Source organism: Macaca nemestrina, chromosome 10, assembly GCF_043159975.1.
Source record: "Macaca nemestrina isolate mMacNem1 chromosome 10, mMacNem.hap1, whole genome shotgun sequence".
Lineage (NCBI taxonomy): Eukaryota > Metazoa > Chordata > Mammalia > Primates > Cercopithecidae > Macaca > Macaca nemestrina.
This window is the reverse complement of record NC_092134.1, coordinates 137896768-137921889: the sequence shown is the minus strand read 5'-3', so window position 1 is coordinate 137921889 and position 25122 is coordinate 137896768.

Sequence of the window (25122 nt, the reverse complement as noted above, 5' to 3'; positions counted from 1 at the left end):
GAGAGATCACCTTACATTTGGGTTCAGGCTCAGAAAAGAGATTTACACGGGCACCACTAGGCTGGGTGGGGTTGGTGCCAATGATTTTAATTAATTCATCTGGGAACCTAGAAGATCATAAGGAGTCATAAAAGGAGTATTTGAGGTGGCATTTGACAGCACCAACTCTTTATGGATGAGGAAATTGAAGTTCATGAAAGAGAAGTGCCTAAGGTCCCCATGATCACACATGAGGGAGCTGGCACTGCAGACTGGTAGCCACATTCCTTCTGCCAGTGAGTGCCATCATGCACAGAGTAGTGCCACTTAATGGGGGAAATGGAATGCTTTGTGGCGCTGATGAGTGAGAGATATTTCTTGGGAATTACAAGCTCTAATTTTTGCCTCCTAATTGTGCATTAAGTAGTTTTCCTTAAGGTGTATTTAATGAGCACTTGACAGGTGCAAATCAGAAGCAGTGGGATGGGGAGGAGCAGAGATTAGATGCGAAGATGATCACTGTGGTTTCTGCCCTCCAAGGAGGACCCAGACTAGTTGGGAAGACAGACAGCTTTCCAGACAGCACAGCGGGCATTTGAAAGGAAGAGCGAGGGTAAGAACTGAGGAGGGCTTTCCAATGAATGGAGTAGCCAGAGGTGCAGTGAGGGTGTGAACACGCAGCTTTAAAAAGCCCATCCTGTCAGTTTGTTAATTAGTTTAGAGTACTTCTAGGTCATATCCAAATATACATATAATGGCCAATGGCCCACGATTAATTATCATACTATACACTTAGGTGGGGAGAAGGGTTTAAGGAGAGGAGAGAAGAGAGTGATGATACTGAGCCAAGAACTGTGTTGATAGCTTGCACAATGGGTAGAGTTGATGAAGGAAGGCTTCCCAGAGAAAGGTGGTCATTTACTAAAATTCCAAGAAGGGGATGAAGCTATTTGGTTGGCACTACATAAAGAGCCCACCTTTGGTTTTGTGGCTCCCAGAAATCTGGCCCAGCCATCGTAAACCCAATGTGTGTTTGTATTTTTTCCTGCTCCAGGAAGACTGTGGTACAGGTGCCTGGGGAGCAGGCTGCTAGGAGAGGTTTGGTAGGAGTGCCCTGGGTTAAGGTGACAAATAGCATCCTCTTCCTTCTGTTCTTGCTTTCAAGCTGTGTGGACCCAGCTAGTTTACAAGATATGGAAGACAGCTAGAAGGAGACAGTCCAGCCCAGGAAGGCAGGTTGGACTCGAAGGCGTTATGCGTGATGATAAGCAGTATTATATAAACCTGCTCTGACCCATTCTTGCCAAGAGGGATTTTACAAATAGAAAACGTTTTTTGAGGAAGGCTCCAGAGGGAGACTGAAAAGTAAGCCTTGGCTGACTGGGGTTGGAAAACCCCCAGCAATCGTCAGGACATGTAGGTGACTCCTTAGGTGGGCTGAGCAGTGGGAGGAGTAATAGGGGAGAGGAGGAAGGGCAGGTGGCTAGAAGCAAAGGCATCCCTTTTATTTTTTCAATCAGAACCAAGTGCTTATGGATCAGAGACTCCATCTCTCTGTCAGTCTCTTTTTCCGTAAGAGAGAGCCTGGTTAGATTATCTCTCTGGCCAGGTTCTCCGTGAAACAGGCTCTCAGATGGACATTTGTGTTCAATAAGTTTAATGGGGAGTGAGGGGAGCAGTATTGAACAGAGAGAAGTCGAGCGAGCAGTGAAATAGTAGCATCAGAGGCTCCAGCCAGCCCTGCAGGGCACTCTGCAGTTGAGATGAGCCTTCAGGGATGTGTGAACATGTGCAAAGAGCAAGCCTTTGTGCCTTTCCACTACCCAAGCATTGGATGCAGGCTGTCCCTGGGGCCCAGGTAACCCTGGGCAGGGCAGCTCCAGGGATTGCTCCCTTCAGTCAAGAGCAATGTCCAGCAAAGGACTGGGCTGTGAGCCACCAGTAGCCAATACTCCACTCCTCACCTCAGTTCTGAAGAGGGCATCTGGGCTTCAGGAAATCAGGGTTGGAGTCCTAGACTGCCACTTAGTAGCTATGTGGCTCTGTAGAAGTCACTTCCCCTCCCTGGGTCCCCACTTTCTCATCTGTATATGAGAGTTGGACTGAATGATGTTCAATGTCTCTTCCAACCCCGAGGCTCTTGGATGTTAACGGTTGCAGGATATGTACTGGCAGTAACAACCATCCTTCCCTAATTTCTATATACGTCTTTTGTCATCCGAATTTCCATGCAATTTTGTCTGAAACCTTTCATGGCCTCTCCATCTTGGGAATTACATCTGTCCTTCATCTCCAAATTACTCAATCATAAGTGATAAGTAGAGTGCTAAGTACTGTGGAGGGCTAGAGAAAAGAATACATAATCCAAGGGCTGTGCTGTCCCGAGACAGATGATCTTCAACTGGGAGACTAATAGAATGCGCCAAATAATTGGTGGACGCAGGATGGAAGACTGGGTGATAGCAATGTGCAAATCATTATACAAGAGTGAAAGCTGGAGGCAAAAACAAGAAGAAAGTCATTGAAGAGGGAGTTTTTAAAGAGGGTTGCCGAAGACTAATTCTAAACAACATGCATGTTGAGGAAGGCGCACCTTGACATTTACAGGGCCAGAGGCAGGAGTGCCTATGGAGGCCCACAGGCTGTCTAACTGGAGGGTACCTGTAGTCCCAGCTACTCCAGAGGCTGAGGCAGGAGAATGGCGTGAACCTGGGAGGCGGAGCTTGCAGTGAGCCGAGATTGAGCCACTGCACTCCAGCCTGGGCTACAGAGCAAGACTCCATCTCAAAAAAAAAAAAAAAAAAAAAAAGTTAAAATCAAAATAACACATAGTTACATTAAAAAGGTTCAATCCTCCCTTCCTAAGGCCAAAAAGAAAAAATACGAGTACCTACTGTTTTTGTGTGACTGAAACACCAAAGATGACTCAATTTAATTTAATTATTATTGTACATTCTGGAATGTTCTAGCAATGAACTGGCCATATTTAGATAAGTAATAAAATAAAAACAATGATTCACACATAATAATATGCATTATTATTAATATTTAACAAAACATACATAATTCATAAAAAACTATATTTTTATTCCATAACAGTGATTCACACATAATATGCATTATTAATATTTAACAAAACATACATAATTCATAAAAAACTATACTTTTATTCAATAACAGTGATTCACACATTAATATACATTATTATTAATATTTAACAAAACATACATAATTCATAAAAACTATATTTTTATTCAATAACAGTCATTTTTAAATTTTTTATTGCCTTTCAGCAAAATCGCTAATTATGTTCTTACAATCAAGATTTGTACTTAATTTGTGTTTTACTCATAGTGCAAATCACACAACATTTCTTGAGTCATTTTAGTTTCAGGATACTTATTAATTTAAATTTAAAGGAACTATGTTTTATAGATGCACTATCAATTATAGTGTTAATAAAATGTTCTTCAGATAATACTTATACTTGGAACTTTATACATCCTCTTCAAATATTACAATGAAATGGCATGTGATAAACTTATTATAAAATATAATACAAAATATTTTTATTTTATCATTGTGACTTACATTATAATACCATCATCACTATATAGATCTTTACAGTAATGTCATACTTCGCATGTGCTATGTCTAGGCCTACAGATACACAAATTTAAGGGTAGTATAAAGTGTTTGCAATTGCAAAAAATAAATCCTCAGTTGCCAACTACAACTGTGGGGAATGTCATGCTCTTTTATGAGCATTGGTGGAACAAAGAATTGGAACATGAAGATAAACAATAGCACAAATTTTTGACATTATTGAGAAACAACATCTCGTTATGCAAGCGTCTATTACATTCAGGCTAGCATGGCCCACTTGGCAGACTGAGGCAGGAGAATCAGTTGAGCCCAGGAGTTGGCGTCCAGCCTGTGCAACATAGAGAGACACCATCTCTACAAAGAAAGAGAATTTATTACATTCACACTGAGAAGAAAGATACTATCACTGATTTGTCTTTTCTTTTACTCAAGAGTTTCCACTGGTTTACTTCTCCCCACCTCTAAAGCAGTGTTGCTGTCTAATACTGGCATGACCCACAGAATTTTACCCAAATTGGTCACACTTGCTTTTTAGCCAGAGATGGAGAAGAAAAATGTTTTCCTGAAGCCTAAACAATGTTGATCCCCATAGACAATGATAGGGTTACCATTTATGTTCAGATAGTGCTAAAAACAAGTGACAGAGATGCCCAAATATTCTGTAATACTTTGATTTATCTTGTGTTTATTATACTTGGAGCTCTCTAAAGCATAGGGCCTAGCACAAGAGCTCTTCTGTCCCAGGTCTAATGGCAATGCTGTATGAGCATATGAGGAAGACATAAATGAAAAGATAGCAACATAAACTTACTCAGGGAATCTTCTAATTTAAGAGACACAGCTCTACAATGAATGAAAACTGCAACCTTCAAAGTGATCTCTGTGTCCACTTTTTCCTGGCTTCAAATTCCCCTCTCCATTATAATCAGAGTTATCCCTGTAAAGAATAGGTCTAAAGTCACAGCTTGGTTTAAAACCCATTTATGTGAAAAAATAAAAAGAAAAGAAAAATACCCACTGATAGCTTCCTGTTGTTTTCAGGGCAATGCCCCAAACTCTTATCATGACTTACAAGGCCATCTGCGTCCTGGGCCCTATATAACTTTCCAGCTTCATCTCTGAACCTCCTCTGCCCAGCACTTTATGGTCCAAGCATCACAGCAGATTTTTTTTTCTCCTTGAATATGATGTGTGCTGTCAGTACAGGGCCTTCATATGCAAGCTATTCCTCTGGCCCAGCACTTTTCTCTCCATACTCTTCAGATGAGTCTCAGCCTGGGGACCCTTTCTGAGCTCATCCCCTTGTGAGAGGTGCTCCATCACACTGTGCTACCTCTGCGAAGGTTAGTTACTACTTAGCTGTCTGTCCTGCAAACTATACTGTATCTTCCGTGAGCATGTTCCCAGTGCCACGTACAGACAGATACTTAACAATGAACCACTGAATGAATAAGGTTCAAAGACATGGATACCTGAGAAAATTGTGTCAGAGTTCTGAGGCCAAGAGCCCTGAGACCCTGGGAAGAAGTTTATGACTATTAGGCAAAGCCCAGGGGTTAGGCATTTGTGTTCAAGCTCACATTAGAAGTACCTGGCCTTGTGACAGTATGGAAAGGTTGCAGACATAGACATACAACACCTGCACTGAAGTCCCAATTCTGTTAACTCATAGCTGTGTAACCTTGGTCTAGTAAACTCCTTGAGTGTCTATTTTTCATTGGTGAAAGGAACAATATATGTTCTACCTAAGTTTCTTCAGGGTTATGGTACCAAGTAAAGAAAAAAGATTTATGCAAAAACCTATTGTAATGTGTAAAAGGCAATATAAAATTTACAGACCAGGCATGGTGGTTCATGCCTATAATCCCAGCACTTTGGGAGGCCGAGATAGGTGGATCACTTGAGGCCAGGAGTTCGAGACCAGCCTGGCCAACATGGCAAAACCCTGTCTTTACTAAAAGTACACACAAAAATTAGGCAGGCATGATGGCGCGCGCCTGTAATTCCCGCTACTCAGGAGGCTGAGGCACAAGAATCACTCAAACCTGGGAGGTGGAGGTTGCAGTGAGCCAAGATAGCACCACTGCACTCCAGCCTGGGTGACAGAATGAGTCTCTGACTTAAAAACAATAAAAATAAAAGTAAATAAATAAATAAAATTGACATATTATTAGACTTCGTCTATTAAAGAATGATGGCATGGACATCATGGATAGCACAGGAAGTTAAAGATTATCAGTGGCTTTAAATCAATTGGCCTCAGTGTTCTGGACGTTTCAGTGGGTAAGTACCTAAAAGACAGGAGGTAGCTTTGTGTTGTTGCTTTGTGTTGAGCTCAATCAATTACTAAAATACATCTTAGTAATTACTGTGTGACAGTAATCATAAAACCCTATACAATGACACTGGATAATATAGACATAGTATCTTCTCCAGTGTGAATTCTAAACACAAACCACCTGTGGCCCAGCCAATTCCTAGTGAGTCATCACCATGAAGCTTTCCTGCACACGGGATTATTTTCTGCTTCTTACTGTCAGGTTTCAAAGGCTTCGATGATGCATCTTCACCTTCCCAACCCTATCCTTGCAGGGACAGCGGTTGTCTGCTTACTGGGTAGTTTTGTGGGCTGGGGCTGGGTATTGTTGGTGCTATCTTTTTGATCACAAGACAACGGACTGAGCTTAACCTGATTTCTAGGTTCTTCTCCAGTATTGATATTCCGTGACTATTGGAATACAGCCTAAGAATGAAAAATACAATGAGAAATTAAATATTATGAGCCTTGATGTTATTACTTGTGTTTAGCTGCTCCTAAAAGATATGTCGCGGTCTGCACTCCACAGAACAAAATTGTATAGCCATGGGAAGAAACAGAGGGACTTACTGAAAACTCTCAGAGGGTGTTGTGGTATGTAGACCTGGTATACTGCTCAAAAGCAGCATTATAGAACTGTGCCTGATCTGACTGCATGAGAGTCACCCAGCTTATGGTGACCACAGCTTAAGGTCCCAGAGTCAATCGAAAGAACATATCTTTAGATTAAGATTGCCCTAAATTTGTGGTCTAGTTCTACCCCTTCCTGGATATATAAGTCTGAACAAGTTATTCAATCTTTCTGACCACCAGTTTTCTAATCTATTATACAAAGGTGTCTTGTAGGGATGTGGTAAGGTTGCTTAAGTTATTACTTGCTTAGTATTAAATGAGGTAACATATGTATAAACAAAGCACATTCATATAATAATGAGAGACAAGCTGGTAATCAGAAAAAACATGCAGTGAGGCAGTAGTGGATGCAGTTCTAACTGCACACATTGCAATAGGGCTGGGGTTGGGTTGAAGTATGACATAGAATAATGTAAAATAGAAAACAACTAGTGAAGTCGTAGGAAATAATGACTTTGAGCAGAGATAGATATTTTCAGGAATTTCTCAGACTTCTGATTAAAGTTAAAGACGTTTATAGAACTTTCTTCCAGATCAAGCAGGGAATAAAAGCATTCCCAGGTAAGAACAGCAGACATACTTGTCTACTTGGAAGGGATTCTCAAGGTTTTACATGGATTTATTTGTTAGCAGTAGGTGCAAAAATAGCCAAAACTATAGACCTATAGTTGTTGAGGGCTGTGTAAGACACGCAGAATGAGAGAGGGGTGTTGAGAACACTTTGCATTTATGCAAGTAGCTTTATAAAAGGAAACTACCAATAGACAAGCCCCAATATGGACTAATCTGAGATGCAGAAACAGATTGAACTAAGCACTCAAAAAGAAGACAAGACTGGAGCTAGGAGACCCCCAATTGTCTTAGCCATACCAAAAGGGCAGGTTTGCTGTGTATTGCCATAAACTTGCTAGATTTCAAACTGTGTATCGCTACATATAAGCATACGCCCTGTTTGAAAAGTACCTTGCAAAGGGGCAGATGCAGAGTCAAAATTAGACAAGTATTTCTTCCCTTTTCCCTAGTTCCTTTTTGGGAATGAAATTGTTAAAGGTAGTAAAAAGAGAAATAAAACAAAACAAAAACAACCTTTGAAGACCCAGCGGTGAAGTGGGAACCAATTCAGAGAGTGGCTCAAAATTGGCGATGCATAGTGAGTGTGTGAGCTATTTTCTCTATCCAAATGTAGCTGATAACATGTGTTTCCAGGACTCTGCATATCTTCTAAAGCCGGAGTCTGGCAGACGAGTGAGCTTGAAGAATCGTCTTTATGCAGAATGACATTGCTTTGTTCTCCTTCCATGTTTTTTGTCTAATTCATCAACCATAACAAGCTGTGCAAATGCAGACTGATGTGAACTCTTAACTTGCTTGCCGTTATGCAGGCACATGATTGGCTTTCCATTTCAGTGCTTTGAGTGCTTCCAAGAGAAAGCTGCCTGAGCTGCTACCTCTTCAGGAAGAGACTCCAGACCATCAACACTGTTAGGGAGTTTGGAGAAACTCCATCTCAGGCATGTGTGTGAACTGGGAAACTTGCTCCTACAACCACAGGCTTGCAAGCATCAGCTTCATTTGTTGCAAGTGTAAATTATTCTCAAGCCACTTCTTTGATCCGACCTTGTTTCCCAAGTCCCACAAATTAAATTGTGGAAAAAGCTATTTGTCAACAATACCAGAGACTCTGTGGTGATTAATTAATTGTCTTTTCCTTCCAAGTGCTACAAATTCTATAACAACAACCACAATAACAAAGACAATGATGATGACAGTGAGTAATAGGTAATATCATCTGCAGAAACCCACAATCAGCTTGGACTGATCAAAGACAAACAAACACCAAGTGCCATAATTTCAGATGAAGAGGAGAAAAATACTGAAAGGGTGTTTAAAATGAGCCAGGAAATTTCCTATTCGTTATTTTCACTACTATCGCCAAAGCACGGCAAGGTAGATATTATTGATCTCATTTTACAGTGGAGAAAACTGAAAACGAGAATGGTTAGCTAAATTGCTGAAGATACTACAGGTAATCATTGGCACATCCAGGGATTCAGACCCAGTCCATCACTATTAGATCTTTTTACCTGTGTGCCAGTTTCTGTCTTGTTCATCTGCCTCGCACCTTAGCTGCCCTGTAGACTTGAACCATAGCTTGCATTTGGCCATTCCTTCCCAGAAAGCAGAGTGACTGAGGAGTCACTAATTGGGGGCTGGAGTTTTATTGGCTGTAGTCAGACTACCCCTAACAGCAGCTGCCTGCAGCAGGCTAACCTGGACAACACACTGCTGTGGTGATGTGGATTACAACATTCTATGATTTGCTAATCACCTCCTGGGCTAGATTGCAGAGTTGTTACTGTATTGTTGAGACTTTGGGCTGGGTCTGTCAATAACTTGGTCTTCAATGCCTGCTTTATCCAAAACAGTAGACCTAATTCTGTTCTCTGTAATATTGTAGGCAAGACTGATATCAGCAGGTAGGCACTGGTATGTACATCAACATATAGATGGTATATGAAGCCATAAGACTGGATGATTCCATTCATCAGGGGAGTGAATACTACAAATTTATGTTTTATTTTTGCCTGTAATCAAATATGCACAAATAATGTGCAGAAATACTAAGGGGAAAATATGAGAAGAATAAAAATGTTAGATTGAGGCATTTACACAGAGCTTCCTGGAAGAGACTTTAGAGATAGGAGGGTCAATGACCTGGATGAACTCTGAGAGAGAGCAAAGGTAGGTGTTAGGCAGAGTGAGTTCATGGAACCAAACCTGTTAGCCAATCACCAGGCTCATTCCCTAGGCCTTTCTCACCACAGTCCAGGTGAGTGAATGCTAAACCTCACTCACTGAAGCACACGTTTTCCATAAGACTTCCCGGGGGAGGGAGCATATCCCAACTCTTAGAAGACAGTGTGGGTTGCAAGTACTTAACTGGAGTGAGATTATGGAAGAAAGGGAATCTTGGGGAAGATAAAGAATGAGTGAGACTCCACATGATCCCCACATAAGCATTTGCCTGATAAAGCAAATTGTTCCAGCCTGCAAAGACCTTAGAATGTTTATTGAATGCAGGGATCTGTGTTTTGGTTTCTCTGTGGCTCTTGCTTTAGCCACAGTGGAACACAGCCGTTTTTCAGTGTGAACTTTAGAGGATGAACAAGAAGACTGTATGTGGGACTGTGTCCTGTCAGACATAGAAAGTGACAAGAGACTGAGATCCCATCCTAACAATGAGAACAAGCCTAATAAGGTGAAAAACATAGCTATTTGAGTACACCATCAGAGAGCTGAAATGCAAATTGTCTACATGAACTAACTCCTAGGATGGAGACTTCCTAGGAGAGAAGAGACCCATGGCTGATTTTACCCCTGGCAGAGCAATGGGAGAAAGAGGAATGTACCATAGATGGGGTAAGAAGAAATCAGCCAAGCTTGCAATGAACTTTCAGTGGCCATGGACTGGATCAAGGGATGAGAATGTAAAGGAACCCCAGCCACAAAACGAGTCTACCTACCCCCTAACTCTTTTGCATAGACCTTTACCAAGTGCTTTGGGGTAATTCTCTGCAGGCTGTGGATAAGGAAGAAGAGTTGAGAGAGATTCCTCCAAGGTATTTCAGACATCCACTGAGTATAATGCAGAGGCCGTCCAACGGTTGAGGGTAGGGCACGAGAACTGAGAGACATCTCCGGAAGGTTCTCATGGCCATTACCAAGTGAAAATTGCAGTTGTCAAAGGCTGGAGGTAAGATGAGATAATTGAGAGAAATCCTAAGGCACCAGACCTTCACCAAATGTACTGCACTAGCCCTCCAAAAGCTAGAATGGGGACAGATCTCAGTCATCAGAATGGGGACAGATCTCCTGAGGTGCAGAAAGCTGGTAGAGAGACTAGAAAACTAAGAAAAACATCTCGCCAGCCTGAAAAAATTGTCAGCTGAACTGTAAAGCAAAAGAAGCACTCCAGAAACTTGTAGGATCTCAGATCCCAGCACCTGATAAGGGAAAAGTCTGCATCCCATTCCCAATTGTAGAAAGACAAGCTTTTTAAAAAGTAAAACTATAACATAATATTTTGAAATGAACTAAGAGACGTTAATGTGATACAAGATATGCGACAGCAGCGTAAATCAGACTTCAAAAAACTCAAGAAAAAGGGGACAGAAAAAAATAGAAATAAATTTTAAAAATCATTTTAGAAATGACGACTAAGCTAGGAGAATGGTGTAAACCTGGAAGGCGGAGCTTGCAGTGAGCTGAGATTCGGCCACTGCACTCCAGCCCGGGCGACAGAGCAAGACTCCGTCTCAAAAAAAAAAAAAAAAAAAAAATTATTTTATCATCAGACTTTTTATCAGACTTATACACCAGAAAAAAATAGAGTCATTTTACTCAGTGAAAGAATATTGTTTTCTATTTTTCAAACTAACCTTTAAGCATAAATGCGCAAATACACTATTGTCAACATCAAGAATCAGAGATTTCTGTTCCCATGGCCCCTTCTTAAGGAAGTTACTAAAGAATAAGCTTCAGGCCATCAAAACGACTAGAGAGAAATAGGAGAATTGGTAGTGATCATTAAATATATTTGCACTTGTAGAAAAGAGGTTAAATAAGCATAAAGCAGGAGAGATCTTAGTATGGAGTGCACATATGCTTTGACAATGTAAATATAGCACAATAAAAAAAAGTAGGACATTGAGGACAACATATACAAAAGATTTTTATCTACCTTGGATAGATAAAATACTACCTCGGATAATAATCCGTGGAGGTAGTATAATACTATTATCCTGAGACTCTTGTATGTGTAGTAAGCAAATAAATAATTAAGGGATATTCTAATTCCACCATTCCTGGTATCCTTGAGAACCAAGATTGTAAATATAAATGGGAGGAGATACATATGTAATTTAGAAGAAGTTGAGAGAATACCATGTAGTTATGAGTTTGAACTGAAAATATCAGTATGAATACAAAAATTCATTATATGTGTTTATAGGAGATTACAGCTATCTATCATCTGTCTATTTACCTATAACACATGTATATGCACATATTCTGTATATACAACCCAGTAGCAATCAGTATCTCTGATGCCCTTGTGGTTTTGACAATACAGTTTCTCATTTTAAAATAAGCAAACAAAAGCAGGGATTCTCAAGAAAATATGCAAAATGAGTCTGAAATATCTTGCTGTACCAGACACTATGAGAGACTATTAGAGACACGTGAAAAGGACTTGGGAACCAACTTGAAAAGGTTCTCAGTTACCAAAGAGGGGACAATTTGAGATTCAATAAGGCAAAGGATTGCAATGAATTAAAACCCATCAAATATTTGTAAATCCACAGATGTATAAGGATATTTGCAATTGATCACCTTCAGAGGGTGACAGGAAACCAATTCATAATCTTGATTCAAGCATTTATCCTGTCTTTCCTATATGAGCTGTACTACTGAGTAACAAAATATTGGATGAGGAAAAGTGTTTCCTTACACAGTTAGTGCATCTATTAGATGAAACATGAAATAATAGATTAAGATGTCACCAACTCCCTATGAATTGATGAATCTAAGAATTGAGCATCAATAGCTACTGACACCAAAAACAGAAGAGTGAAAACCAGACATAATGCTTTGAAAAAAGAACACACCACCACTGTCTTGCCAGGGGGATCACGTCTGAGTCTGGTCAAGATTCACATTCTAGCTGCTAATTTGCAGGAAACACAGAGGACAGAGGAGCATTCAGCAAAAGCTAGATGGCAGGTCAAACGCAAGGTTCATCAACAGATAAGTTGCAAGAAAAACAGCGAGACAGAAAGAAACTTAATGTAAAAGACAAGTCATGCTTTTAAAATGTGCAAGATTAAACTATAACATATAGGAATGCACACTTGGGTGATAAAGCTATAAAGAAACACAAGGGCTAGAGCGAGAAATGGTGCTGTGACTGCAATGAGGTGTGTGGAGGGGGCCCCTCAGGTGGCTGCCAAGGCTCTCTTTCTTGATCTGGGTGGATTTAGGAGTGTTTTCGTTACAATAATTCACTAAGCTACACATTTGTCTCTCACTGTTCTGTTTCTCTGCTTTATTTTACAATAAAATGTGTATCTAGGGGGGTGTATATATAGTAAACTGTATGCTTATTTTTCTGTATTTATATTTGTGTGTGTATCTGTATGTATTACATATCTATCATCCATCTGTCTGTTTATTATGCTTTAAGTGAGATGTCTTGCAAGAAAAGTATCTCCAACATTGGGAAATGGTCTCTAAATGATCAAAATAAACTTTCACATGCTGGGGTACAATGGCGCAGCCTCTACGTCTATAAAATGAGAATGAAAACAAAGGCAGCCTAGAAGCTTAGACCAGAACCCTTGATAGTAATCTGTGACCATAGAAGCCATCCCTTGCTTTTGGTACTCCACCCTAATGTATTCCATTGGGGTCTGGCTCTCCCTTTGTCCCCAGCAATTAGCACAGTTTACACTTGAGTGATCATTGTTTTGACCCGCCCTAAGTCTCGGCATCCGGACTCCATCACCCACCATCTGTGCCCTGGCCAGGAGGACTTCTCAGCAGCTCTCCAGCAAGCACCGGAAGTGGGGCTTGGCTACAGGCCTATGGTGTGACGGGCGGCCAAGGGCAGAGTCTTCTGTCACTCATGGTCTCGAGGACCAGAGCAGACCAAAACCAGGCACAGATTTAGTTGTCTGAATACTCTCTTTTATAATGAGAGAAGGGGAGACAGATTAGAAGAGAAGGAAAGAAGAGGAGAGAGACAAGAGGATGGTAGACGAGATGCCAAGAGGACAAATAAGAGAGAGAAAATGTAAAGAGAAAAAGAACACAGGAAAAATAAGAGAAAGTAATTGGGAAGGAGAAGGGAAGGAAAGGAGAAGTCAGGAATGGAGAGTGGATGGTAAAGGAACACACATGGTCAGAGAGAAAGAACATTCCTTCCGGAGAGGCGCGGCCATTGCCGGTTAGCTTGTACTCTGTACTATAGCTAAAGACTTTCGGCACTAAATAAAATACACACAGTTTTTGAGGGGATTTGTTCCTCATCCTTATCTAAATATTTATTTGTGGAAGCGGTTTCCATAATAACCAAGAAACAACAGAAATTCCTACCAGCTCCACAAAAGACCAGAACAGAGTCACACTATCATTTTGAGATTCTGGGGAGCCAGCGGTCAGACTGAGGCAGCAGTGACATCACCATGCTGAGAAGGCAGCTCCAAACTTGGGCAGAAAAGCGCTTGGTCAGCACCTGGGCAGATGGGCTGGCTTTGGGCCTCTCAGCACAGGCACCAGCCATGGGGAAAAGCTGCTTTGGAATGAGTCTTCTGTTAGTGTCCAGGATGGGGAGAAGAGATACCTCAAACCTCCACAATTCTCCTTAACTTCTGCAGCTAAATGCAGGGTCTCTATCACCTGAGATACCTTTACTGGTCTCTAATCTTTCAGAATCTGCCAAAAGCAGTGAGAAGCTACATCAAAAGACCTAAGACCCTGCCTCCAAACTCACCCCCTAGTGGAAGGAGATTGGAGACGGGTGAAGATAAAATTCTGCTACTAATGAGAAAGCACTCATCTTTGCAAGTGAGTTGTTTATTTCAGGTATAAATTGGAGAAGATCCAGGATTATGCCTAAAATAATGTCCCATTCCAATATTTAGTCTTGGGTGAGACAGAATACATTGACTGGGGTGAAGATGTGTGGCCCAGGTACATTAAACATTAACCCACTGCCTTTCTTCTTTAGAATTCAGCCTTTATTCAGAGCTTACCCTTGGAAATTTACCCAACATGTACAAGTAACTTATTTTAAAAATTGACTGGAATATAAACTCCATGAGAACAAGGAGTTTTGCCTTCTTGGCCCACTGCTAAATGTCCTGTCCTTAGAACAGTGCCTAGCTCACAGCAAGTGCTAAGCATGTATTTATTAGAAAACATGAATGCATAAGCTCCATCTCTTATGCATGGATATAGAGCTGCTTTTTGGGACCTTGCCCTGGAAAATCTCTAAAAACAGAACTTGCCCAAAAATGCTTTCTTCCTTGGGTGGCTATGCCTCAGTCTCAAGGTTTTCAGATGTCCTGCCTGGTGTGTCTGCTTTTGTCCTCTTGAGTGTTTATCTGAAACCTCTCTTGACTTCTGGGTGTTGCCTCATCCTGCATTCTGACCCTGCCTTGACCCCTGGTTTCTGTGTATTGCATGGATCTGAGACTGTATCCTTCATACTCTTTCCATCTTTCCTGACCTTTGCCGTGGCTCATGGATAGGACTTCCCAGTACACAGAGGTTAATAGCAGGAGCCTGCAAAGACGAGAAGCACACTTTGGAGGAAGATTCTCTGGTGTTTCAGAAAGTGAGAGAAAATGAGAATTAGCTAACATTTACTTGGGTAGAGAGGGAGACTACTGTGTGTCAAGCATGCCCCCAAAGTTTTATGTGTGCTGATTAATCTTATCCTTATGTAATAGTGGGAAGTAGATTTGCCTATCCTACCTGTCTTTAGTTAAGGAAACTGAGGCACAGAGAAGTTAAATGAATTGCCCAAGGCCTCATAGTAAACTCTGGTGGCTTGCTGTAGAGTTGAGACTCATACCTACTACACTATGCCAATGCAGATTGCAAGAGTGAGTTTTGCCTAATTAGGGTGGGTAGAGGAGCAAAAGCACACTAGGATGGGATATAGGTAGAGCAATGAGAAAGAACAAAAAACCTGACCATTCTTCCATCATTAAAAACTACCACCAGTATAACACCCATCATGGACTGTTCACTATATGCCAGGTATAGACTAGGATTTTAATTTATTTTCAGAATAAGCCCATGAGATATAAGATTGGGCTTTACAGTTGTTCAACAATTTTTCCAAAGTCATAGGTCTAGAACTGGCAAAAGTAAGATTTGACTCTGGTCTTGCTCCAGGCCTGTGTTATAAAGCACCATGTTTTACCATATCCCTGACCTCCAAGCCTCCATACTCATTGTGAGGGGTGTCGGTATATCCCTCAGCCCTCACCCACACTCCCCATGGCTGACTGTTGTCCAGAAACAGGGCACGAAGCTCTGAGGTCTGCATGTTTTAGCATTTGTGTAATAGCGGCCAAGGAATAGGATGACTTCATTTCATGTTGCAAATATGGTTGATCTTGATCCGATAAAATTTTTCTCAAATTAACCTAAAATACAATAAATGTGGTCTGAGCTCAAAATAAGCCACGTATAAAATTACTGAAAGTGGAAATACAGTGCAATGCTACAAACTCTCATCATTCAGTCATATTATAGCTTCCAAAATGTTGCCTCTTATACTCATCCCTTGAGACTTAACAGAGTTTAACTAGATTTTCCTTGACATTTCTGATTTTCCCTGTAAGGCAAGTGTTTCCAACTGTGTCTATCTCACACCACTGGCTTTTCTGAGTTCTTTCCATATATTGTGACTGATGCCATTCAAGTAAATAGAATTTTATTAAGTACCTGCTGTGTGCAAGACCTGGGCTCAAAGCCTAGCAAAGGTAGGCAGCCACATAGAGTGAGAAGTTTTGTAAAAGCGATGTTGAGGTGGGCTTTGTGGCGGAATCTACAAAGTTCATATTGCTCTGTTCTTTGCACAATGAGAAGATGTTATGGAAGAGAAAAAGTACAGTTTGTTGCAAAATTAGAGGGCATCATTATGAGGTCTCCCCTGGGGTATTGGGGAAACTCCCGTGCTGAGCATCTTGGCCCTGGCACCAACAAACATGCAATTCTGGGTAAGCCATTCCCTGGGCCTTTATTTTCTCATCTATAAAATGAGGAGGTTACTGAATTGCCTGCCATGTCCCATACAACTTAACATCCTCTGAATGTGGTCTGAAGTAGCACTTTCTAAATCAGTTGGCCCATCCAGCCCATTATTCTGCCTCTAAATGTGTTATCCAGGAATACTTCGTGGTGATTACCAATTCATGGCATGGACCCCAGGAGGAAAGGACCTTGGGATGGAAGCTTACCCTGTTGTCTCCCCAGAGAGGTTTGGCCAGTGACCAAAGTCTGGCAGCCGTCAGCAGGCAGATTAGGTCAATCACTCCTGTGCTGCCTTTTCAGTTCCTGGATTAATGGATGGTTTCTTTAGCTCACGACTGGTTCCCATTTCAGGTTGTCTTAACACATCCAGTTGTGAATCCTGGCCTAATCACAGACATTTGCTTAAGGCTAAAGTAAAGACAGGTAGATGTAGGGTCATGGTGGCAACCGAAGGACCTGATGATTCCCTTCAGTTGCCTATGCTTTGTAAATTCAAGAAGGAAGGTGGTGGTTTCTTAAAATGTTCTGACTATTCAGCAACACCTCCAGTTTGAAATTTGTTGATGAGTTTCTGCTGAATGACAGGCACATGGAATAGGCAGAGCCCAACAGGAACTTGCTGACAGCTCAGGTACACCAAAGAAGTCCACCATAAGCCAGAGAGGCTGAGTCAGGAAGTTGTGCTCACTTAGCTCCCAGGCTTGGCTGGGGTCTGACCCATCCTCTCACCCTTTGACTCCTCCTTGCCCCCTCCAGTCTCTAAATTCCACTAATGGGGGCCATCACCATGCAAGGTGCCAAGGGAGTCTCCAAAGTCAGGGATCTGAATCAGGAAGAAGTGTTGTTCCCTTGTTCAGGCCTCATGGGCCATTGCCATGGACGTGTCTCTGCACTGCAAACAAATACCAGACAGCAAAGCGAGACAGCACCATGGAGGCTGCCAACACTCAGGGCGGTGCATCCTTGGCTGTGCGTCTGCGGTAGTATAATGGATGAAATATTAATTATGATTTATCACCAGAAGAAAGGAAACTCGTAGGCGATTCTCTCCAAAGACAAGAGTACAAAAGACTGTGCCTGAGGCTCAGGCTTTTATTAGTGGCAGATGAACATTGGACTACAGTAATAGAGATGATGTTTGATAGTTTTCACATCACCTTTCAGTCAAGCACTTAATAAGCACTAATTCATTAATTTTCAAAGCAACCTGTAAGGAAGGAAATATTATTTTTACTTCTTTTCCTCCCCACTATTTTAAAGGTTGAGAAGTGTAGACATTAAAGATCTATCTATCCCATTTCTTTAAAAAAAAATTCTAAATAAAATGTCTGCTGTCTCAAGCGCTGTTTAATTTAAGCACAATGTCACAGTTCAAACTATTTTATCTTCTAAATAAAAGGAAATGTTCATCATACCAGGAAATGTTTAAGACATGGAAGCATTTGTTTTGCTTCTGATTGTCAGAGCAACAATGTTTGGTGACTCTTAGGAACTTGAGTACTCCAACAGCTTCCCGTTTATCATTTTTCTAAAAACCCAACTTATTAGAGATAATTTCACCATCTTCACAGCCCCAAATGTTGGTAAATGTTATCAATATGCTTTTTCTGGGAACTACCTACTGTATTTCCTAGAATTGAAAATTAATGAGCATTTGAACTCTGTAGAGATACTCAAGTTTTAGCTACTTCATTTTAAGGGCATTCGCCACTTACCTGACATCATGTTGGCTGGTGTAGAGTTGTGGAGGAGATGAGAGGAATTAAGGACCAAGATGACAAGTTCATATTTCAGTTTATAGTTGTCATCATCATCATCAATATTACTTGTTTACATCAGTTTATTACATCATAATTTAGAACTACCTTCATAAAAATTGATTAATTAAATCTTTGAGAACCCTACAAGGTAGGTTTTGTGACCGTATCACAGACCTTGCCTCCAGAGAGGCAATGTAAATAACAATGACTTACTTAGGGACTTGGCGGGGGTCGATCTGTAACCCTCTTCTTTTCTTAGCCTGAATCCTGAACAAATCAAGATTTTTAAAAATTATATGTATGGGATAAAATGTTTTCATTGTTATTGATAAGTTGTTAAGGAACATGGCTTAGAAGTGTGACAACAGTGGGGTTCCTAACACTGAACTCCCAGTTGGGTATTCACCTTCACCTAGGCACACACAGGATGGGACAGTCATAGTCCACCACATCAGGGTAAGGACTTTACTGCACGGCTCGGAATAGCTCGAGACGTAAACTGCAAGCATATCCCAAAGACGGATGAGATGAGCCACACAGGTTCAATTCTCCATCTTAAGCTCACCAACCAGAAAAGTCACTTCTCTTCTCTCAGGGAGGAATGAATGAGGAGTTGGAAGACAACCAGATGTGTTCTGCTAATGGACGTCTCTCCATATGGAAGGACATTTCAAGAGGAGGGAACACCACCACCTTCCGCCAACCATGTGACTCCATCCATCTGAATTTTCCACTCTTTTGTTTTAGTGATGATGCTTGGAGATAGTTTTGTTTTCTGTGTGTGTGTGTGTTTTTATTTTTATGCCTACGCTCTGTGTTATGTTGACTGTTGTATTGGCTGGTGGGAGATAATTGGTCAGCCTGGGTCAGTAGAGACTGATGCAGGAAACTCTACCAATGCAAGGGGTTCTGGAAGGTTGTTCTGTAGTTTCACCCATGAAGCACATGGCTGTCCTCCTTCTGCTACCAACAAAGTCACCTTTCCATGCCTCATTTTTAGAAATAACTAGTTAGATCTCAAAGCAGTTATCACTTGTCCTATCTCAGAGCAGTTCTCCATTCAAGTCAGTTGTTCATAGTAAAGAAGATAAAAATTGATTTTTTTGGGGAGTCTCTATTCCTCCAAATCACCCTCCCCTGATATCAGGAGGAACCCCATGCTGAATAACTCCTCTGCAGACAAATTTTCTTTATCTGTGTCTCAACCTTGACATTTAGATGTCTTTTCATCCCCATGTCCTCCTTTCTTAGGATCAACCATTCACTCTTTTTCTCCTAAGAACATGAAGCTGAACCTTTTATATTCTAAAGAGATAGGGGAAAATTGGAGTTTCTTTCTAATATCAGGGATCTGGGTATCCTAAAAGTCCGGAAGTCTACCACACTAAGAATTCCAAGTCAGGTAAGCAGTGAAGCAGTGGACCAACTGCAGAGAGGTGAATAGGCTGGAAGGAGCAGGTGGTGTCAAAGGCAACTGGAAAGGTGTCAAAAAGGTAGGGTCAACACCTGGGCAGAAGATGGAAGCCAGGCTAGCCCACACGATGTCAAGATGGACACTGATACCATGCTGAAGGTGCGTGCTTCCTGTCTTCATTTAAGGTCTCGGTTACCTCTGGATATATCATGAATTGAAAGGAATGTTAAAAGGCCAATGGGGCAGCTAAACCCAGTTTGTAGGCAGAGAAGATTCTTTTTCTCATATTTGAAATAAATAAATTATAAAAGCCAATCTTGGATTTTTCCTGTTTTGCTTCTTTGAGTGAAGCCTAATCTCATAGGTAGTATTTTGCTAAAAATATTGTCCTTTGGGTCATGAAAAATAGCAAAACATGCATTACAAGGCGAGGGCAGGTGAGGCATGAGATAGTCTACCTTAGGAAGGATATAGGAGGAGAGTAATGCTGCCTGGTGGTAGTGCTGACATGTGGTCCATCCACCAACTCTGTGCTCCCTATCTAAAGTGAAATAACTACAGAATTTTCTGTGGTAAGCTGTTGGAAGCCTTCTGAGAGTAAGTGCTTTAAATCCTTGTCAGAATATTGACAGATTGATTTTATGACTGTTGACTCTAATGACAAAATATTTGGTTCATATTTTTGTGAGACTGTTTTCCATTTTTCTAGTAACTTATTTTTATAGTATTTTTATTAATAAATAGAGGTATCAGCCCATGAAATGTTGTACATTTTAAAAAGGCTTTCTTTTGCTAGAGATAAATAAGGACTCTTCTACGGCACACTTTTCCAAACTGTTTTCTGATGAATAGCAGCATTTATTGACATGCTGAAAAACGTGTTGGTCAAATAACTATATGCACTAGCTTTTACAAAGTTAAGTTTCTTTACTGCAGGGCATCACTTAGCCTTGAATATATTATAGTTATTATTGATCTCCAAGAGTATACTACACTAAATTTTCTCAATTTTATTTGATGGGCTCTTGGGTTTTAAAAGACTGGAAAGTCATCTAGGCAAAAACAGTATTTTGCTGAATATCTTAATTCTCTTACTCCAAAACCACTGACTAGGGGTATAAAAGGATGTCTTAACTAGTTCTTGAAATAAGGCCTTCTTGCAACTTGAGAGTAAGATTTTGTTTTTAGCACAGGATTTGTTTCCATTTTGGATCCTGGACCATCATTGATATTGTCCCCAGTTGATGGCCATCGTTTTGTGCAGTCTGTGTCTTTACCCTATGCCAACTTTGATGTTGATCTCAGTATCTCTTTACTCTTCCACCACCAGCTATCCAATCATATAATGGGAGAGACTGCCAGCTGCCTACCCAAATATCCATTATTTCCTTCCTCCTGTTGTCCCCAGTTGTAAGCTGAGCCTAAGGCCTCTTATATTAAAACCGACAGTTTTCATCCCCCCTTGCAGCTAGATGTAGTCATGTGAGTTAGCTCTGTTCAATGACAAGTAAATGTCACTTCTGGGAAACCTTAAAAGATAGCTAAGACCAAGGTGGGCAGATCACAAGGTCAAGAGATTGAGACCATCCTGGCCGACATGGTGAAATCCCATCTCTACTAAAAATACAAAAATTAGCTGGGCTTGGTGGCACATGCCTGTAGTCTCAGCTACTTGGGAGGCTGAGGTAGGGCTTGAACCCAGGAGGCGGGGGTTGCAGCAAGCTGAGATCGCGCCACTGCACTCCAGACTGGTGACAGAGCAAGGCTCTGTCTCAAAAAATAAAAATTTAAAAAAATATATATATAGCAATGAGTACATTTGTTCCTTTCTTATTTGCTCCTTAGTCCATCCTGCCCTTGGAATGCCAATATAATAGCTGAAGTCTAGCAGCCATCTTAAGCTCAGAGGACATGGGCTACCCTAGGTATGTTACATGGAAAACTAGAAGGAGCCTGGATCTTATGTCCAGAGCTGTAATTCCAGTCCTGAAGTGTTTACCTCTGGCTTTCATTACATGGGAGAGAAATAAACTATCTTGTTTAAGTCACTGTGTTGTTGGTTTTCTTTTGTTTTGTTTTCTATTGTTTGCTTTATTTTATTTAGATTTTCTGTCAGTTGCAGCAAAACATAATTATTTTCGATATACCAACAAGACTTTGCCAAGACTGGGATGTTGTATGTTTTAGGGCAATCTTTAACACCCAACCAGGCATTTTACAACTCTGCCTTAGCCTTCACTTCCTGCTTATGTAGAGCCTCAAGGTCAGTCAGAGGTTAAAGCTTAAGGACTTCTCACATTTTCTCTATGCATGTACAGAAGCCTGTGCATGCATACAACCTTTTAGATTTTCAGGAGTATCTTTTGAAAGCACTATTGATATTTCATTTCCCAGCTTTTCCCTTTAAGCTTCTGGTTAGTCTATATGTTGTCCTAACTGTTAGCCATCACCTCATGCAGCTACAAATTTAAAACACTTGCCTATAATTGTTCCAACCAGTGCTTTCTCTCTATCCTGGCAAGGAAAAGGCTTTGCACATTCTGAATGAGCTCTGAGTCAGTCTCTTAAGTGGAATGTTCTAAGGAACCACCAGACAGGTAAAATAATAACAATTCTTTGGGAGTGAATTGAAAAAGTTCTAGGTCTCTTCTGCTCCTACCAGTGGCTGCCACACTGCACTGGACATGTGGGCTACCATTTTTTTAAGCTACAGTGGAACTGCAGAGTGGAAGATGGTACTAAATAAAATTAAATGCCACAGGTCTTGCTGTTCTTACTGAGTTTCAGCTGGTTTATTTCCAGAGTTCTGAAAAACTCTGATTGATTTGGACCATTTTGCTAATTTTTAGTTATTTTGGAAAATGTTTACAAGTTCTTACTCTGTTATTTTTGCTGACATCCTTCCTCTTTCCCTTTTTTAAAATAAGGCAAATGAAGCCCTACCTGTTAAATGCCCAGGACAGCGAAATTTGCAACATTCTTCAGTTTTGAAGTTCTTCTCACCCCAATTTAAATCAGCCTCCCATAGCCTACATTGGAGGTTCATTATGGGAGGCTGAGTTTGCTATAGTAAAGAGGGTATTGGGTTAGAAGACTACAAATAGAGATTATTTAGGCTGGGGTAAAAGAATCTTCTAACTTGATGAATATCCAAGATTGGCTACCCTGTGCGAAGCAACTCCATCCTCCTGTTACTCTTTAGGTGCCACCTTCATCTCTTCTTAGAAACCACCATCATCACTATATAATCATCCTCTAGAAGCCAGACCAAAATTAGACCAGGTGTGGGACAGGGGAGAAAAGGTGTGTGTGGGGGGTAATCATTATCTGTTTGATTTACTGTATTGCCCCTCCAATAAACCAGAGACCACACTGAGTTGAGTACTATTCCCTCATTATATTTAATAATACCCTTCTCTGCCTGCATTAATTTCCTGGATAACCTTATTTAGTCCCATGGTCTTGAATCCCAATCTGAATGATGATGACTACCAAATCTGTATTGACAATCATGACCCTCCTCTGAACTCCAAACTATGTGTTCAATCATCTGCTTAGAAGGTTCTTTTGGATGCTTAATGATCAATGAAAACTTAACATGTCCAAATTCAAACTTTTGGTTTCAAGCCTGATACTCCTTCTCAGTGTTCTCCATCTGCATAGTGACATCTAATTCATCCTCATGATCTAGCAAAAAAAAAAAAAAAAAAAAAAAGTGTGGAGTCATCTTGGAGTCTTCTCTTTCTTTCATCCCCTTAGCAAGTCCTATTGAATTCAACTCCAAAATATGTACTGTGTTTCCCAGGGTAAACAATGTTAGATGCCAAAATAAACACTCTATCTCTGAGTTTAGCGTAAGAAAAAGTTGCCCAATATGGGTCAGGAGACCCTCATCCATCTTTTGGCATGCATGTATTGGCATCATGCCCAAGACTGCTGTGTAAGGGGAGGAAAGAAATGAGGAGACACAACATCTATTAACTCCCATATTCTGGGAAGTGACATGTATCAGTTCTACTCATTGGCCAGAAATAGTCAGCTGGCCCTAAGCTAATATAGAAAGATTTGGAAAATTAGGGGATTAAATGAAATATTTGGAACACTCTCAATCCAAGCAGTTCTTAATGTTTCCCCCACTATCATGTTAGCCCGTTCCACCACCTTTGCCTGAAATATTGCAAGTATCCTAACCAATCTTCTTGGTCCTAATCATGACCCAATGTGATCTATTCCTTTTTCCATTCTTGCTACCTCCAGCTTTTTGTTTTCCAACTATCAGTTCAGATGGTTTTGCAAAATATGAAACAGATTTGCTCCAAACCTTCAAAAGTCAAGTTACTTCCCATGGCCTCCAGGCCCCTACACAATCTGGGCCCTGAATATTTCCCTGATCTCCTTGTCTACCACTTCCTACCTAGGTCACTTTGCATTAGCTATACTGGCCTTCAGGCTTTTCTTGAGCATGACAACTTTATTTCTACTTAAAGCATCCCAGCTGTGTTTCCCTCTGCCTACAATGCTCTTTCCTCAAATTGTCATACAGCTCATCCCTTCATTTATGCCTCTGCTTGGCTATCACCCTCTTAGAGAGGCTGTCTTTGACCACTCTCTATAAAAGAGTCTACTTCTAACCCCATCTCATCACCCGCTAATCCTTTTCCCTGATTTTTCTTTCATGGGGCTTGTCTGTTTCCAACATTTTATTTATTTACTTGCTTAGTTGTTTATTGTCTGTCTCCCTTACTTTAATGCAAGCTAAAAAAGTGCAAGGACCTTGACTTGAACCTTTCTGCTGTTTTTCCAGTATCGAGAGCAGTGCCTAGCACAGAGTAGGTTCTCTATAAATATGTGTTCAATAAATGAGTGAATTATTTAGTAAATTAGCTTAAATATGCCAAAATTGAGATGACGGGCGCCTGGCCCCAGTTCCCAGCTGGCCATTCCCAGATCACAGGTCTGGCCTCTCCCCAGAGCTGTCTGGACAGTCTTTCCGGTGACTCCTTGAGGTTTTCTTGAAGCCCCTGAAAATATTTTGTTGAGAACACCTTTCATAGTGGCCCTAGTTCTAGTCAACTTTTTAAATCAGATCAGTCAACACCAGTCACAGGAGAAGCTGGAAACTGGAACAGAACCAACGTATGTGGCAGAATTTTAATGAAAATGTAATGGCAACCAAGAGAATCTGTTCTAGACCTTCAAGACTGTCTCTGCAAATGAAGCTGTGAACTCCATGGCTGAGCTATGTATCTTGGAATAGGGCCCATGTTTAGATGGAGAGGTAAGACCTGAAAAAGTAAAATTCAATCTTCACTGGTAATGAAATATTAAATTAGTGTGGACACAGGGGAGAGACTTTTACTCTTCTGCTGTGGCTGCTTCAGCAAGCTTGGCCTGTTAAATCCAAATGAAGTGTGGAGACCAGACATACTCCATTGCTCCATTTCATTCTTGCATTTTTCTAGCTGCAGCATGACATTTGGCTTCCCCACCTAAACCTTCTTACTCTTACTCTTCTTCCCTGCAGGGGAATTGCTTGTAGACAGATTGAAAAAGTATATAACAGCCAGAGTTTTCTTATATTGGACTCT